This window comes from Vombatus ursinus, unplaced genomic scaffold (genome assembly GCF_900497805.2).
Source record: "Vombatus ursinus unplaced genomic scaffold, bare-nosed wombat genome assembly UNPS02015255.1, whole genome shotgun sequence".
NCBI classification, from domain to species: Eukaryota; Metazoa; Chordata; class Mammalia; order Diprotodontia; family Vombatidae; genus Vombatus; species Vombatus ursinus.
The window spans coordinates 35,352,334-35,371,358 of record NW_020955033.1 but is presented as its reverse complement, the minus strand read 5'-3'; the positions used below and the strand labels follow the sequence as shown (position 1 = coordinate 35,371,358).

Sequence of the window (19,025 nt, the reverse complement as noted above, 5' to 3'; positions counted from 1 at the left end):
AACAAAAAGCCCACAAAAAAGAAAAAAAAAACCACTCTTACTAGTGAAGATGGAAATATGAAATATATATATATATACATATATATATATATAAACCGATTTTAAAAGAAAAGAAAGTTCACAATCTAGTCCTTCATAATTATTGATTTCAATAATTTTTATTGCTTTTTGTTGCACTTTTTCAAAATATGGTGATAAAAGCTCTAACAGTTAATTATCTTGATCTTGGATGCAATTATGTATGCAGGCTTAGAAAGCCCAAGTATAGGAGAGGATTTGTAAATAACTGTTTGAGGCTATATTTTCAATGTCAATACTAGTAACCAAAAGTTCTAGGTGTCTTCTTTCTATCATTTTCTTGCCTCCCAATTTTTCCTAAAATTTCTATGCTGGGAGCAAGAGGAGTAAAATAAGAAAAAACACTCATGATAAATGGGAAAGTTGCCTGTAAAGGAACAATTTTAACACTAAGAAGAGCTTCATGGAATAGTGAGGAAAGAAATGCTAGATATGGAGTCAGGGAACCTGAGTTTGAATCCTGGTTTGTGACTATCTATGTGTACCGAGGCAAGTAACTTAACTTTCTGGGGTGGGGGAGGGGCCCTCAGGGTTCCTATCTGTAAAATGGGGATTGGGGTGGGGGCAGGTTGAACTAGCATACTTCTAAGATCTTTTCCATAACAATGACCCTATGATACTATGATGTCCAAGGTCTCTTCCATTCTAGATTTTATGAAACAATGTGACAAAGATGGACCTTGGAATCTTAGAATGATTGTTGCTTACGAAATCACTTTTAGCTGAAACTTAATTTTCCCCCCTAATCATCCAAGATCTAAACTAGATCTAGTTTTAGGTCCCTTAAAGGAGGGCATGGAATTTTAATTCCCTTCACCTGTCTGATCCCAGTTTATCTGGCTTTATATTATATCACTTGCCTTCATGCACTTTGCATTCTAAATTGGACCACTAGCTGTTTCCCAAACTCCATATGGCAACTGCCACCTTTGCAAATTTGCATTGGCCATTCACCATGCCTGGGATGAACACCCTCCTGATCACCACCTGTTGAAATCCTTCCCTTGATTGGATGTTCAACTAAAATTTGATCTATTCCCTGAAACCTTCCTTGTCACCCCACCCTCTCTGCCCCAAGCTGATAATGTTTCCTTCTTCCTCAATCTTTCTGAGGAAACCTCTGTCTGGATTCATCCTTTGCCCTAACAATCCCCACACTGAACTCTTAGGAGTATGGAACATCCTCTGAGGAATTTGGAGAATTCTGACACAAAAGAGAAAATAATATGCCTAATTAAGCCTAAACTTAATTCACTGATCTGTGTGAACATCTTCAAATAGGTGTGCTCAGTTGTTGAGTGGCAGATTTCTGTAAAATGAACTAGAACAAGGATGAGGATTAAAATCCAAGAAGGTACTGATTGGACAATATCCCATTCCCTTTGTACCCAAGCTACTTAGAGAATGATTTTTAAAAGTCTCTTTCAAAGAATAATGTATGTACAGAATTTAAAAATGTTATTTGTGATACATATATAATTTCATGTTTAATACCTAGAAGCTCTCCACCTCAGATCAGCATTTATGAATTTTATCAAAATATTCAGAGGATACAGTGTTTCATGGCTAAATTAGTTTGGGAAACGTCATACTAAGTGGCTCTAGAAATAAGTCTGGTGCAGAGAAGGCTGCATTCACCTAGATTTTAGGAGAAAAACAATTAACCAAAAAATTATAAAAGAGAAGAAAAATTACAAAAGAGGGAAGGGTAAAAAAAAGGCATCTATTTTAACAAAAGAACAAAGGTTGAAATTCTATATAATAAGCAAGTTACAGCCGATATTCCTTTTCCTTAATACATGTTATACTCCAAGGAGCAAGCCTCAAATTAATTTCAATACAATTCAATAGTCATTTATCTGTCTGAACATTGTCAAATAGGTATGCTTTTCTGTTGAGAGGCAGATTTCTGTAAATGATATAGAACAGGGATGAGGGTTAAAATCCAAGAAGGTATTGATTGGACCCTCTTGCATTCTCTTTGTGCCCATGCGACTTAGAGAATAAGAAAGAAAATGCTTCTGTCAAAGAAGGTTTGCACAGAAAATATTACATAGCTGCAGAGGCAAGGCTCTACTGTACTTTTTACTTAAAACACAGCTATTTATTGTAAAATGATTGTTTTAATATGATGACTAGGGGATGGCAGGGAAATGCAATGAGAAATTGGGATATTGATGAGAACAACTCATCTTTAGAACACTTTAAGCTTTAAAAAGCATTTTGCTCACAATTTTGCAGTGTAGGTAACTCAAATATTGTTGCCTCTATTTTTCACATGAGGAAAAGGAGACAGAATGTGACTAGCCCATGAAGACACAAATAATAAATATTAAACTGGAATTGGAACCATGAACTTCTAATTTCAAGTCCAAGGAGCATCCACCTATATTTCTCTGCTTTTCAGAATGGCTTGCCTCTAATTTACATCCTTTTCCCTTGAAATGACAAACACAAAACTCTAACAAACTATGGCATGTCATCCTTTTATCCCAGTTGTGAAAAATTGGAAGCTCTTGTAAGACTGGAGTGCTTGACACAAAGTATATTTTTGCATCTGTAAATTCAGGAAAGATAGCCACATTTAAATTTAGAATGTGGCACCCAGTATGATTCTTCAAGAGGGTGGTTAAAGTTAAGTAAACGAAAATGAATCCACAGTTAATGGGCAACTGGGCAACAACATCCCAGGTTCACAACTTCAGAATCATTTTGGATTCTCCATTGACTCTCACATACAATTAGCTACCAAGTCTTCTTAATTATGGGACAGCTAGCTGATACGGTGGATAGAGTGCTCAGCCTGGAGTCAGTAAGATTCCTCTTTCTGAGTTCAAATCAGACCTCAGACATATATGAGATGGGTGACTCTGGTCAAGTCACTGAACCCTCTTTGCCTTATTTTCCTCATTTATAAAATGAGCTGGAGAAGGAAATGGCAAACCACTCTAGTATCTCTATCAAGAAAACCGCAACTGGGGTCACAGAGTTGGACACAACCGAAACATCTGAACAACAACAACTTCTTGATTGTATTTCCAAAACCTATCTCACAGCTGTACCCAACTATGTTTCAGGCCCTCATCATGGCTGGACTCTTGTAGCAGACTCTCCAATGGGTGCCTACTTTTAGTCTCTCCCTTCTCTTAGCGAATCTCCACATTGCTGTCAAAGTGATATTCCTAAAGTCAGGTCTGACCATGTCACTATGTTAAAAAATCCTCAGGTGCTCCCTCTTGTCCCTAGAATGAAACACAAAGTCTCCTAGAATTTAAAGCCCTTCACAATCTGGTTCTGATACTGCCACACTCGCTTCACACAACTCCCCATCATTCTTTTTACATTCTGGTCAAACTAGACTATTTGATTTTCCTCATACACAATTTTACATCGATTGCCTCTGTACCTTTGTAGTCTGTCTCCCACGCTTAGAATGATCTCCTGCCTAAGTACAGTACTTGAAATTCCTACCTCTCTTCCAAATTCAGCCCAAAGGAACCTCCTACACAATGCCCTTCCTGATCTCTATTGCCATTAGTGCTCCCCTCCCATTTCTTTGCATTTATTGGGTAGACTGTTTTGTATTTATCTTGTATTTGCTTATCTGTGTAAATGTTTTTCTCCCTGTCCCTCCATCCCCCAGAAAAATGTAAGCTCTTTTGAGGCCAGGGACTATTACATTTTGGTGTAAGTATTCCCAATGTCTAAAAAGAATTCCCAAATACATAGTAGGCATGAAATAAAAGCTCACTGAATTGAATTGATGGTCCAGGGGAAATAATAAAGGAATGAGAGCCATACAAGAAGATTCAATTATTCTGTGAATGCTGCTGTCCAAATGTACATTTGCCAGATAATTTGCAGTAGATTCATTCAATTCAATACTTAATAAGGATCTACTTTGTGCAAGGTGCTATGAAAGCTACATCCTGAGAATACCAAGATAGCCTTAACATAGGGAGGGAGTCTTTACTTTTTATATCATGGACTCCTTGGGCAGGCTGATGAGTCCTATGGAATCCTTTTTAGAACAATGATAAATACACAGAATTACAAAAGAAACTATTGAAATAGTGAAAAATGTATTGGAAAAAATTAATGAATCCCAGGTTAAGAATTCCTGCTATAGTATAAATCCTGTTCTTAAGAAGCTCACAATCTAATGGAGGGGAAGATGAGGCACACAAATACTTTTGATACAATGCATTGTGTCCAGAAGAACTCTAGACAAAGTTTTATGGGAAATCTGAGTAGAGAGAAATCAGAAACTGATTCCAGGTGGGTTGATAGTAATCATAGGGGCCAGAGTACGACAGTATCATTTTAAGAAACTTCAAATTAAAAAAAAATCCACAAGCCCTTTCCATTTTGTACCTGCTTATGATCTTGGAAGTAAAGGCCTTTGCATTCTATAATGAGGCCATAAGGTATAAATGGATGATTTCAAAATCCCTGGGATTTGGATAGGTAGAACCCTCTTTCTGCCAGACCAGAGACATCAAATCCTCCTTTTGGCAAGAGTGGCACTATAACAAGGTGAACTTTCAAAGAGCAACTAAAAACTCATCCATTATTTAACAATGGTTGTGTTATCTGGTGTGAAAAAGCAAGCCAAATATATGCTTATCTCAGGAAGCTGAGGCAGAGTGTCCATCTCTGTTCCTTCTGGAATGGTTATTTTATTAGATTAGACAAGTAGCACTATGAACCACAGGTAAGAAAGCCTCATTAAACACAGGAAGAAAAGATGCTACTTGCATTTCTGAGCAGTTGGCAATATAAATATGAATCAATCACTGTAACCTCACCAGGGAGGATTTGTAGGATTTATTTGGGCTGATTGTTTCCCTGTAGGACAGTTTGAAATGAAATACCTTCACGTCAATGAATCGTGTCTCTGTGATATATTGCTTAAATAAATAATAAATGAATCTTTCTGGGTCACTAAGCTGTAGGGGGAAAAAGACCCAGAATGTATATTTTGTTGGGGAAAGCTAGATATGCTTTGTTATGGGCTCAGATTTAACACAATTGTATATTTATTTAGGATTATCTTACTTTCATGATCAAGGATGGCATACTAGCCATGCATGCAATGGATTTAGAATTTCTCCCATTCCCCTACAGTTTTTCTTCTTCAGGTAGGTTCTGAGGCACATTATGAACTACACACATTTTAATCAAGGCTGTTTTGTGGTGCATCAGGTTCTACAGAGCTGGGATTAATCACTGGAACTAGGAAGGAAAGGACCCAATTTGCCTCTGACCTGGCATATATCTGAATGACTCCGGGTACACAGCAACACAAACAGAGCTTCAATCTGCTTCTACAGGTAGCTTCTTTTCTTTAAATTTCTTTATTCATATGTTTTGTTTTAAAATTACAGATACTCACTCACCTGACTCTGGGAGAAGTATTTTGTAACAAAGTAAAACATTAAAGTAAAACTAGCAATACAACAACATCTGAAAACGCTGGCAAAAAAATTCTACATCTGTAGCACCATTCACCTCTTTATTAAAAAGTTAACATAGATCTATTTTCTCTCCCTCCCAACTTCTACTCCATTAGAAAAAAGGAGAAAAGAAAAACAAATTCCTTGTAACAAATATGGATAGTAAGCAAAACAAATTCTACTTCTGATGTATAAAAATATGCATGCATGTACTATGTAGATATACATATATATATATATATCATTCTATTTGCTAAATTAATTTATTCTTTGTCAGGAAGTGGTTAGTATGTTGCATCATTGGTTCTCTGGAATCATGACTAGTTATATTAAATCATAATTCTTATTTCTAAGCTTTTTTTTACAATATTGTCATTTGTTTATAAATGTTCTAGTTCTTATTTCATTCTTCATCAGTTTATAAAAGTGTTCAAAATTGGGGGTAGCTAGGTGGCATGGGGGATAGAGTGCTGGGCCTGGAGTCAGGAAGAACTGAGTTCACATCTGGCCTCAGACACTAACTGTGTGACCCTAGGCAAGTCACTTAACCTCTTCTGCCTCAGTTTCCTTATCTGTAAAATGAGGATAATAATAGCATCTACATCCCCTGGTTGATGTGAAGGTCAAATGAGATAACTGTAAAACACTTAGTATAGAGCTTGGCACACACATACAAAGTACTATGTAAGTTTTAGCTATTGTTAAATTGTTTATTTTTATAATATAGATGGTTCTTCTGGTTCTGTTTACATCACTCTGCATCAGCTCAGATAAGTCTTTTCATATCTCTTTGAAATAATCTCTATCTTCATGCAGATAAAAGCATACTATTTGCTATTTTTTTCTTCTGTTGAGTTTTGTTTCCTCTTTCTGGTGGTTCCTCTTATTGGTTCTGATTCTTATTTACAACATCACTAATATGAAATTTAATAGGAATGTATATGTATACCCTATATTAGATTGTATGCCATCTTGGGGAGGGTGGGGGGAGAAAAATTTTAAACTCAAAAGCATATGGAAGTGATGATAAATCAAAATAAATTAATAAAAAAAGAAATAATCTCTATTTTCATTTCTTATAGCACAAAAGTTTTCCCATTACAATCATATATCACAACTTATTTAGCCATTCTTAATTTGATGAGCATTCTTTTAGTTTCCAGTTTTTGTCATTATAAAAGAGCTATTATAAGCATTTTTGTACATATAGGATCTTTTCTTATTTCTTTGATCACTTTTGGGTATAGGCCTAGCAATGGTATAGTTGAGTCAAAGGCCATGCACTATGGCCTTTTATATGTAATTCCAAAAAGTATTCTAGAATAGTTGTACCCATATACACGTCTAATAACAATTCATCAATGTACCTGTTCTCCCAGAGCCCCTTTGACATTCGTAATTTTCCTTTTTTTGTTATCTTTGGCATTCTGATGAGTATGAGGTAGAATCTCAAATTTGCATTAATTTGTATTTCTCTAATTAATAATGAGTTTGATCATTTTTTCATATGGCTTTGGATAGCTTGGGTTTCTTCTTTGACCATTTATCAACACGGGAATGGCTTTTATTCTTATAAAGCTGAATTCATTCCTTAAATATCTTGGAAACGAAACCTTCCTCAGAGAAACTTTCTGTAAAGATTTTCTTTTTGTATACATGACAAAATAAAAAGTCATTCATATACACATTAGAGAAACGGGGAAAAATTATCTATCAGATAAATGGATAGAAGAAAAATTCATGATCAAATAAGGAGTAAAGAGGATCACAGATGATGAAGTGGATAATTTTGAGTACCTAAAATTAATAAGGTTCCCCATAAACAAATCCAAAAAAGTTAAGATTAAAATGGAAAAAAGCTTTACAGTAGATATACTGTAAGAATATGTTTCTTGTGGTTATTTAACAATAATCTATTTCAGCACAACATGTAGTAGCGAAAAAATATTGAACATAGAAGCTAAGTTTTAGTCCCAATTCTGCTACTAAATAGCTGTGTCACTTGGTGAATGTAACTTTAGCTCAGTGGGTCTCTGTTTCACCATCTGTAAATGAGAGGGAGGGCAAATGGATGGTGCAGTGGATAGAGAATTGAGCCTGTAGTCACAAAAACTCATCTTCTGAGTTCAGATCTGGCTTCAGACATTTACTATGTTGTGTGACTTTGGGCAAGCCACTTGACCCTGTTTACCTCAGTTTCCTCATCTACAAAATGAGCTGGAGAAGGAAATGGTGAACCACTCCAGTATCCCTGCCAAGAAAACCCAAATGGGATCACAAAGAGTCAGACAGGACTGAAAAATGACTGAACAACAACAAAGTGAGAGGGGAAGGGAAAAAGGCACATAGTAATGGAAATGTTGTTTAGGGGCCCTTGCAATCATTAATATTAAGTTCCAGTTGTTTTTGCCAAGTTAAATAAACTACCTAAAGGCTTACATTGCTGATGGCTAGTATGATCATTAAGGACAATTAACACAAAAGAATGGTATGTGTCAATTTAGCAATAAGCTAATTTATGTAATCCATGTTTAGGAGTAAGATGCAGTAAAATTCCAATTGGTGATTACAATGAGAACAATATGATGGGCATATATTCGAACAGAAGCTGTTGTTCCTGAAGGGATTCATCAATATTATAATTTATTCTAAGTTTAGCATTTTGTTAAATGGCTTTCTTTTATGTGAGAGGCACAAACATAATACATATATAAATGTAAATTGGGAAAATATATCAGAGAATTTATTTGATCACTAATATATAGGCATACTTACTAGTATCATTAACAGAAATTAGTCACATGGTACTAATGTTATAGATCCCCACAAGGTTAGGGTCAGATTTGACATCCTGTTCCCACTTATTACTTAATGGTAAGATGAAAGAATAGCCAAAACTCAATTAATCAGTATTCTCATCACTACCCCCAAGGGAAGTAAATGTGAGCTGGGCTCTCAATAGATTTCCAGTAACTGAGTTTTTGAAGGAATGCAAAGTAATGAACAAAATAATATGGGCTAAAGGGAAGGGAGAGATTCTATTCATTCATTAGGATAAAAGGTCACACAATGCTAGGCTACTTAGCAGAATTTCTAGACTTGTGAAAACGGGCTCATATAATTTGGGGAAGTCCAGTGTGATGTTAACATAGGGTGAAATGGAGGTGGATTTTAGGAATCAAATTCCCTTCCCTTAATTTTTTTTCCTAGCAATATAACAAAACAATGCTACTTTATAATATGTGCCATAAAGAAAAAAAAAATCTAAGTTTCAGCTTTTACTGTTTCTTCTTAGTTCTGCGTATATACATACTGTCCTGTAAAGTTGTGGGTTTTTTTGTCAGCAAAAATGCTGATGTTACTTAGAACTATATTAGTGAAACCACAGGACAGCATGTGGCCTGATTAATCTTATGAGCTCAGCATTAACATATTGCTAGAACATAATGTAGATTATAAATTTATGAATGTACATCATCAACTCCCAATAAAGAGAAAAGCATACTCCTAAGCAACTTCTTAACTGTAATTCTCTTAACCTTGTACTGCGAACAAAAACAAAAGTTCCAAAGTAGTGACTCATGGGATCTTGCAAAGTTGATAAAGAGATGTAGCATGCATTCTCCAGCATGTTTCATAAGGTACTATTTTTTTTCTTTCTATTATTACCATCTTTCCCATGGAAATATCTAAGACTAACTGCTTACACTTTGTTTATACCATATAAAGGTTTAGGATTAGGAAACAACTGGGTGATTATCAAAGGAATTATACAGAGATCTATCATATGAATACAAGTTACAATGTATAAAATGCTACCGGCTTATGAAAAACAGATGGAACACAACACAGATTCACTTTCTGAACGTGCATAGTTACGTGGCCAACAATTCATCTTATTACATGTTTCCCATGTGATAAAGGGATTACCTGGGTTTAATAAATAAAAAATTGACTATAATATCTTAAAATTATAATTTTCCATTATAATTCTGTTTAAACATTCCTTTTTTTTGGAGTCTATAGAATAAACTCACGATTAACTTCTCAAAGACTTTTTACATTGCAGTATTCCTAATAGGCTTCTTTTACTTCATACCATGTGCTTAGTTCAACTATAACTTTTATGCAGATACAATCAGATCTTATTTTTATCTTATTTCATATCAAACACACTTAAAAAAACCCTCTTGGCCCGTTGCCACAGTTTACCTTGGATACTGCTGTTGTTGAGTCATTTCAGTCATACCCAACTCTCCATGACCCCATTTGGGGTTTTCTTGTCAAAGATACTGGACTGGTTTGCCATTTTCTTCTCCAGCTCATTTGATAGATGAGGAACTGAGGCAAAAAGGGTTAACTGACCTGCCCAGAGTCATACAGCTAGTAAGTGTCTGAGGCTGGATTTGAACTCACAAAGATGAATCTTTCTGACTCCAGGACCAACATTCTATCCACTGTGCCACCTAGCTGCTCCATGAATGAGGTTGTTGTTCACTTGTGTCTGACTTTTTGTGATCCCATGGACCATACTGTGCATGGGGTTTTCTTGTCAAAGATACTGGAGCGGTTTGCTGTTCCTTCTCCAGTGGATTTAGACAAACAGAGGCTAGGTGACTTGCCCAGGGTCACACAACTAGTAAGTGCCTGAGGCCGGAGGTCTTCCTGACTCCAGACCCATCTCCTCTCTATTCACTGAGTCACCTAGCTGCCGCTCACCTTGACTCCCATTCTCAAGAGCAAGCTATTACCAAGGTGAAGAAAACAGTAGCTTCAATTTTGGGTTTTCTGTAAGTCACAGGAGTCCTGGACCAGAAGGGTAAGACAATCTTTGTGTTAAATGCAGGGCATATTTTCTGTTTTAATTATCTGCCCCAGTGGTCACTTCCTTCAGAACTGACAAATGATAGTGCTCTGTACTCGTTCCATATGATAGTAGCTTGACTTAACAAAATGATTCATAGAATTGTATGTCTTCCACACAGAAAAGTACATATTCCACATCATTTGGTGGGGAAAATATTGAAAATAAGCTTCAGTAAGTTTTCCTTTTAGTGATGGACTTTCCAACTCCTAAATTATATGATCATATGTATACAATCTATCTATGTGTATATACAAATGCACATTTATATATAAACATGTATATGTGTGCAGGGCATATATGTATATTTACACATGCATACACACACACATCTATAGAAAAGCTTCCCAAGCTAGGGCATGGAGAAATTAAATGATTTGTCCAGGGCCACAGACGCAAGCATGTGTGTGTGTACATACATATGTAAAATACACATACATACATACAGACATATACATTTATGTATATATCTCAGATATGGGATTTGAACCCAAGTTTTTCTAACTTTAAGGACCGTTTTCCATCCATCATGCTATCAGAGCATATGTCTCTCTCTCTCTCTCTCTCTCTCTCTCTCTCTCTGTAAAACCAACACACAGAGACACACACATATGAATATAAAAGAGAATTAATGTGAACACATGAGTTTAGGGAGTTTCATTTCATGTATATATGCACACGGGTATGATAACTAAAAGGAAAACTCATTTAAATTATTTTATATCAACATATGTATTAAAATCATAAAGTTATATAAAATGGTTTGTCAAGTTAAGTTAGTATCATGGAGGAATGAACACAGAAACCATAAATTATCAGTTCTAATAGAGGGAACCATTGGCAATAATCATTAAAAATTCAACCACTTAATAGAAACATAAACATGTACAAGGCAGCCAGGTTGCACAGTGAATAGAGCGTTGGCCTTGGAGCCAGGGGGACCTGAGTTCAAATCCAGCCTCAGACACTTACTAGCTGCATGACTCAGGGCAAGTCATTTAACCCTGTGGGCCTCAGTTTCAATGGCAAACCACTCCAGTATCTTTGCCAAGAAAACCACAAATGGAGTCACAAAGAGTCTGAAACAACTGAACAACATACATACATACACATATATACACATGTGTATATATCTCCAAGTTAAGACTAATGATAGGAGCTATTCCTAGCTAACCCCAAATCCCACACCAATACAAATATGTTAGAAAGCCAGTTTTATAGCTTTTTAGAACTATTAGGCTGATGGATCTTTTCAGACACAATAACACTACCTTTTATTTACACAACACTTTTCTCCAAGAAGCTAAACTATTTCTCATATTATTTCTTACCATTTCTATTCTCTCCAACAGTAAAAGCATGCTAATTTTATAGACCTTTGGAACAGAAGTCTAAGGATTCACCTGAACAGGGAGAATGAATCCTGACAATTTTTGATACATTCCATAAAGGCCTTTTATCAAGTTGAGGGTTCCGTGATGCTATTTTTTTTTAAGTTCAGATTTACCTTCAAGAAAGGGCATACAATGACCTGACACAGTCCAATTACTGTGTACTTAGTAGATGGAGATGCTTTTTCAGGCATTAATGAAATCAGTAAAGTCTCAGAACCATAATGATATGTGTGGCATATCTGACGTTAATGTTCACAATCCATAGCATAGCTAGTTTGGTAGAAATAGATGCACAAGAAATTTTCCTCCAGGAAGCTTAGCCTACAAGATTCATACTATAGGTGGGTGGTCAACGTGTTATTTTAGAAAGGGGCAGGATATAGTTAATGGAAACAAAGCTCTCTAAGTTTCGGTTACTATCCAGATATTACAACTTTTTCATTTCTATATCACTTCTATAATATAATATAAATATCAATGTTGCTCTGCATCGATTTTTTTTTTTAGTTTTGATGTGTAGTACTATAATTCAACAGTAACTCACTTCAACAAATACTTAAGTACCTACTGTGTGCCAAACACTAGTAGGCCCTGTGGATAATGAAGAAAAACAAACAAAACAAAATAGTCCTTATCCTCATTGAGCTTACTGTTTACTGGCAGTACACACAATGTACGCAAGTCAATAAATTCAAGATATATACAAAGTAATTGTAAGTGGGACAGAATGCTGAGATCTGGTATGTGGAGATCTAGAAGGGGATCACATAGGAAATGGTACCTGAGGTGAGTCATGAGGGAATCTTAGAATTTGATGACATTAAAGTTAAGAAGGGAATGGGGTTCCAAACACGAAGGATAATAGGTAAAGGTATAGAGGCAGAAAAGCTAGCAAGCTGGCTGGTCTAGCAGGTAGAGTGTATGAAAGAAAAAAAAAATAACACGAAATAAGACTGGAATGTAGGTGGGAATCAGATTATGGGAAGCACTAATTGCCATCCTAAGAACTTTGAATTTTTTTCCTAGAGGTACCAGTAAGCCATTGAATATATTTGAGTACATGAGAGATATGGCTCAGATCTGAATTTTAAGAAAACCAGTCTGGTATTAATTCTATTCTGAGTCCTACTTCTGGTTAGGTTTACTTCAGAAACTATTCTCCTTGCAGATATTTTTCTCTTCCTGAAATCTGGATATCACTGAGACTGTATGCCTCTATCAAGTAACACCTGCTTCAGTCAAAGATTTGACTCAGCTTCATGGAATCCATGAGGCAGAAGTACGCGAAGGGTTGTATTATGTTGAATTTTTCTTAACATGGAAACATGGAATTTAAAATGTGGAGAACTCTGCCTAATAAGTGAACATGGGTTCCACAGAGTCAGTTCTCTTGCCTCAAACTCACAGTACCTGATTCTTCCTCCATAATAGGAGGTATGGTATGGGGGGGATTTGAAAAAAAATGAAATATCACATTTATAGTGAGACGAAACTGAAGCTATACCCCAAAATGTCTCCTTTTTGCTGAGCTGTTGATTTCTTAAGACAACTCTAGGAAACAATTTCTGAGGTGACCCTTCATATTTGATAGATGAGATGGAACAAGATTCTAATGCATAAGAAAGAATAATAATAATGAAAAGGTTTTTGCAGCTCAATGTAACAGAGAAAGCAACCTGGGATTTGTGCTGGCTGGTACTATATAACTCTAGCACATGACATTAGCAAGCAGGAGTGTAGGGGGGAAAAGCAGCATTTCAAAAGCTTGAAAAATAAACTATCGGCACAGAGATGTCATTGAGGAGTGGAATTCTGCATTTGCTTTGAACAGATGGAGTACGTTGGATGAACTCGGCTGTGGCTGTGAAACTTCCCGTTCGCATTATTTCCAGCCTGACTAGGCTATAAATCATTCTGTTGTTGCAATCACAACAAATAAATAAGGCCTAATAAATACCCATGCTACCACAGACAAGTCAGAAAAGTTCCTATTCATAGCGTAGTCTGTCTGTTTCTAGGCTGCAGTCCAACATGTTCTCTGATAGGCTATTGAGGAACAGACTGAAAGCACTCGATCCCAGGCAGTGTGGTGTGTGCTCTTGCTGACCATACAGACTACTGAGCCAGCAGCACAGGGGTGCTGATGCTGGTGGTGTACAGAGTTTGCCATTTTGGATTTTTGTGCCCTGCCTTTTCATTTTTGGATACTTTTTGCCTCGTGACTTTTCTGCTGGCCACAAATTTCCCCTGGCTAGAAAGAAACAGGAAAGAGGAACCAAATGCTATCCCACTGACTACAAGGAGCCTCTGGACGTTACTTGTTGCCAAATCATTTTTAAACAAAACTGAGTGTGTGAGGAAGGAAGTGGTAGGACAAAGGGAAAACAAAATCATTTTGACATGGAGGCAAACACTGTAAGCATGCATTAGGATGTGGTACACAGATAGTGGAAGGAGGAAAATGGTGGAGAGGTCATTAGAATGGGGGGAAATGACTGTCTGATTTAAAATATCATCCCCCTAATGAGGAATATTACGGGGTTGAGCCTAAATTCACTGTCATTAAAAAGAGAACAGTAAAGAGTAAAAATAATCTGATGCTACAAAATTAATATGGTGTTTTGCTTTTCCTAACAGGTTGTTCTTGTGAATCTAGCTTTTCTGCATTATAACCGGTAGATGGCTACACAATGCAAAAGTCAGTGTCACTAATAGAATGAGCCCTTTGGGAACTGGCGATGGTAAATCTTAATACCAGTGTCTTTTTTTTTTTTTTGGTTCAAAATTAAGCATAAGCAACTAATCCACAAGGTAAAGCTGCAAATCAAGAACAACACACCACTTTTTTCCTTTACACTGATACCCTTATGCCCGAGAGTTTAATAGCTTCTTGCTCAGGGTCTGGCTAGAGCAGTTAATTTGAATGGAGGGGTCTGGAGATAGCGGCTAATTTGAATGGAACTTTAACAAGTAAGTGCAGCCCCTGGGTCCCTGTAACATGGGAGATACTGGGTCCAAGAATGCAATATTCCATCTTAATCAAAGCAGAAGGCTGCCTGCTGTGTACCCTGTGCTGGTCTCTGCATTGCTCATTCTCCACATGTTTTGCCCTAATGATGAGGGCACCTAGAATGTGCAAAATATTACCCTTTTGAGAATGCATCTGGCCTACAAGATGTGTGATGGTTGAGCTGATCTATTTTATGTTTATTATATTCTACCAAAACTCATCTGGGGAAGCAAAATATTTTTGCCATCATTTAATCTTTTTTTTTTAGAGGGGCATAATTTTGGAAGTTAAAAACCTGCCCACTTAATGTTGATACCTAGGGAACAACTTGAGGAGAGGGGAAGAGATAATCATAAAATCTATTTACAAACATCTCAGAAAGAAAACAGTGCTGCATAACAACCAGGCTGGACTTTTTAATAACCTAGCCCTGTGACACAGGCTTTTTTCTTCCAGTGACAGTGTGACAGGCCTGGAAATAAAAAGGACAGGAGAGGGCTTATTGTATTTGTAGCCAGGATTTGGGCTTTGTCCCATAGTTACGTTCATTAAAAAGCATAAGTTAGATGAAGGATTAGCAGCCTATGGTATACATGCCAAAGGTGAGGTCAAATTTGAATTGTTGAGGCAGGAAAGGTAAATTGGTAAAGATAAATGGTAAACTGGTAAATCTGGTGAATTAGTAAAGTTTGATTTTACCACATTCCTCTGTCACCAACTATTTTCCTCTTTCTTGGTATCCCACTTCCCTAAAGAAGTTTATCTCATGTGCCATTCCTCGTGTAAGTTAGCTGTTAACTAATCTCCGATATTTACCAATAATTAAGGTATAAATTCTTTCCCTATTACATTTTAAAAGGTGATTCTCTAACACATGCTGGGGCTTGTCATGTTTACTGTGTTGCCACAAGCCTAGGGGAAGTATTCTTCCAGGATGATTTTACTGTTTCCGCCATGCCCAGATTCTCCCATGATGAACAGCTACCACTTTTCTTGTCCCCTACCATTACAGGAGAGTAACTGAAGAAAAACTTGGCATGCTACTTCTGAAAGGCTGCCAAATTCCATCCTGGCTGAGACTAGTGGTTCCAAAACTTTTACAGACCATAGCCCAAAAGAGAATAACTACAAAAACAACCACAAAAATAGGCTTAGATTACATAAAGAGGATCTGATCCTGATACTGTCCTGATTCCTGATTTGCTACAGCCTGATGTATATACACCATGAAGGGAAACACTCCTGCAACCTGGCATGGTGGAGATGCATACCTATAATTCCAGCTGCCAGAGAGGCTCTCTCGAGTTCTGGGCTGCAGTAGGCTAAGATGGGTGAGTGTCTACACAAAGTTCAACAGTATGATGAGCTTCCAGGAGTGGGGTACCATCAGATCGGGGAAAGAAGGGTAAATTAGTCCAAGTTAGACACAGAACACATCAAAGCTCTTATGATGGGTAGGATGGGACCAGGACTGTGATTAGCCTCTATACTTATTGCTTGGGTAAGATATGGAGATGAAGTCTTTAAAAAAAAGGCAACTCCTGAGATGAATGTAGTATGGTCCTATTCAACACTATGATTTTATTGTCATTAAGATCATAGACAAAATCTATACCCAGTAAGTTTTCTAAATGATGTTTACAAATTCTAAAAAGCAGAATGTGGCCACCACCATTTTCTGATTGACTGGATTGACACAAATTTTTCTCTCAGTCTGATTTCTCAATACAGACTAGAACTAATCTCAACGATCATCTCCTCTTTATTGTTAAGGCATTTTCTGGTTATAAAACTCACAAAAAGAGAGCTCTACTCTATTGTTTCCTTTCAAAGACAAAGTGTAAAGTATATCTTCAAACCGTGATAGTGTGCAAATTACTTAGGATTGACATTTTGCTTTAACATCATGATAATGCATGACTGTTATATACAGGAAGCATTTGGTGGCTGGTTCATTATGGAACAGCATTATTCACTTAGATATCTCCTGCAGAGTTGCGTCCAAAATTATCGGTTGGTTCAATGGGATAGAATGCTAAAAAATGTTAGCTACTGCTACAATGAATAGCTGCAAAAATTCCAGCTGTGCACATGCAGTGTCCTTTTGTATGAAGCACGAGAGGAATTCTTCCTACTACAACAAAGTATTCAAATTTAATGTATGGATGTGGCTAGCTTTATGTTGAACCATACAAACCACATGCCCCCTGGGTCTTTTCCCTCAAGAAGGGATGCTCTGAATAACATGGATTGTTGCCCCCCTCCCCCCTGCAAATATCAGAAGAATAATTAATGCAAGTTGGCATACTTTACTTTTCTGATTTTAAACCCACCAATTTATAAAATAGTCTTTTCTATTTGTGATAGTCAGGGCAGCTAGACAGCATAGCACACTAATGGAGCTCTAGGCTGAGAAACAGGAAGACAACTTCCTGAACTCAAATCTGACCTCAAGACACTTACTAGCTATGTGACCCTGGGCAAACCAATTAACCCTATTTGCCTCAGTTACTCATCTGTCAAATGAGTTGGAAAAGGAATGTCTTATGTCTTTGCCAAGAAAACCTGAAATGGGGTCACAAAAAGTCAAACACCACTGAAATGACCAAACACAATTTGTGGAAGTCAAGTCATGTCAAGTCAGCAAGCATTTATTAAGCATCTACTGTATGCTAGGCACTAAAGTAAACACTGGGCATACAAAGAAAGGCAAACACAGTCCCTGCTCTGAAGGAGTTCATAGGCTAATGGAAGAGACCACATGCCAACAAACTATGTTCAAACAAGATATACAGGACAAATTGGAGATGATCTCAAAGAAAAGTCCTAGCATTCTGGGGTTTGGAGAAGGGCTTCTTGTAGAAGGTAGGATTTGTGCTGAAATTTGAATGAAACATATTTTTGTCTTCTGGGATGAAAAATTCATATGCTTTTAAGAGTGGTTAGAAACAAAAAGAAAAAAATATTGTTATGATGTTGAATATAAGCATCTAAAACTGCCATCTGTGTAAAATCTCCAAAAGGCAAATAGAATAAGTTTTGATATATTGGTCAATGAAAACAGTAGTGTTGTTTTTCATGTGTAAAGTAGCTCTATTAGGAATTCTTTCAAACTTGGTGTGATGCATTGGACTTCAAACATATGAATTCTGCTGTTATGTATTTGAATGTTTCCAGCCCTCTATTCTTTCCACCTTAAGATTTCTGATATGCCATTATGTCAATTTATATGCATCCCAGCTATCTCCCTGAGGAAGTACATCCCTAAGGAATATGGAATCTTTAAAAATGCCTAATGAAACCAGAGGGTCTGAACAGTCTTCTTCAGACAAAAGGACTCCTGACCTCATGAATATGAAAGCCATCTAGAAAGGGGATATTTAATGGATGGGACAGAGAAAGGACAGTTTTTAGAGTTAATAATTATGCCACCAGTGCTTTCCCTGCATCCTACTAGTTGATCTTTTCCATTCCCATCTAGATGATACTCATTTTCAATTTGTCAGAGACTATAGTATAGGTTTCACATCTTAAAGTCAGACAACACTGGATGAAGTATAAAAAATTGATCTCTGATGGATAAATTTGGATAAATTCACATTTAGAATGAATGGGTAAAATCACATTAAAAGAACTTTGCAATTTCTTAAAAGACAATCCATTCTACTCTCCCTCATCCTATTATCCTGGGCTCAAATACTGTTCATTACACAAAGATGGATGAGCTTTATAAGTTGTCCATCCAACTATAGGAAATACTGCAATATGGAAACTAGGCATTCTTTATCCACTTGGATTTTGCTGAATGTGTGGATAGTCTGGCCAGATTATTTTGAGGGGTGACGAACCCCACCCAGAAGTTTTTGCAGTGTTCTGGGACTAGATAAACTTGGCATAATGTCATCCATAAATAGAGGGTTATGGAGAACATCACCACATATAGGGAATCCCAGATAGACTTGAACCCTAGGCTGCATTTCCTCCATGGCATTAGTGAACATCTCTGCCAAGCTAACATCTCATCATTATTTTTTAAGCCTCAGCTGATAAAATGGTCAGGTCTCTCCTATTGGATCATTTAAGGCACTTTGTATAACTTTGATGTAAACACGGGAGACACCTCATTGAAGGGGAGCTTTTAAGACAGTACTTTGATTGAGTTATCCACCAGGACATCAGAATCTAACCACTCTAACTTGACATCTGTCTTTCCCTTGAAGGCT

At 36.8% G+C, this 19,025-nt stretch overlaps 1 protein-coding gene across 5 annotated transcripts in view; it reads right to left on the bottom strand.

Moving 5' to 3' along the window:
* The window catches only part of LOC114031828 (receptor-type tyrosine-protein phosphatase mu), a 958,139-nt gene that overhangs the window by 272,884 nt on the left and 666,230 nt on the right, over positions 1-19,025 (bottom strand). The window lies entirely within an intron of this gene.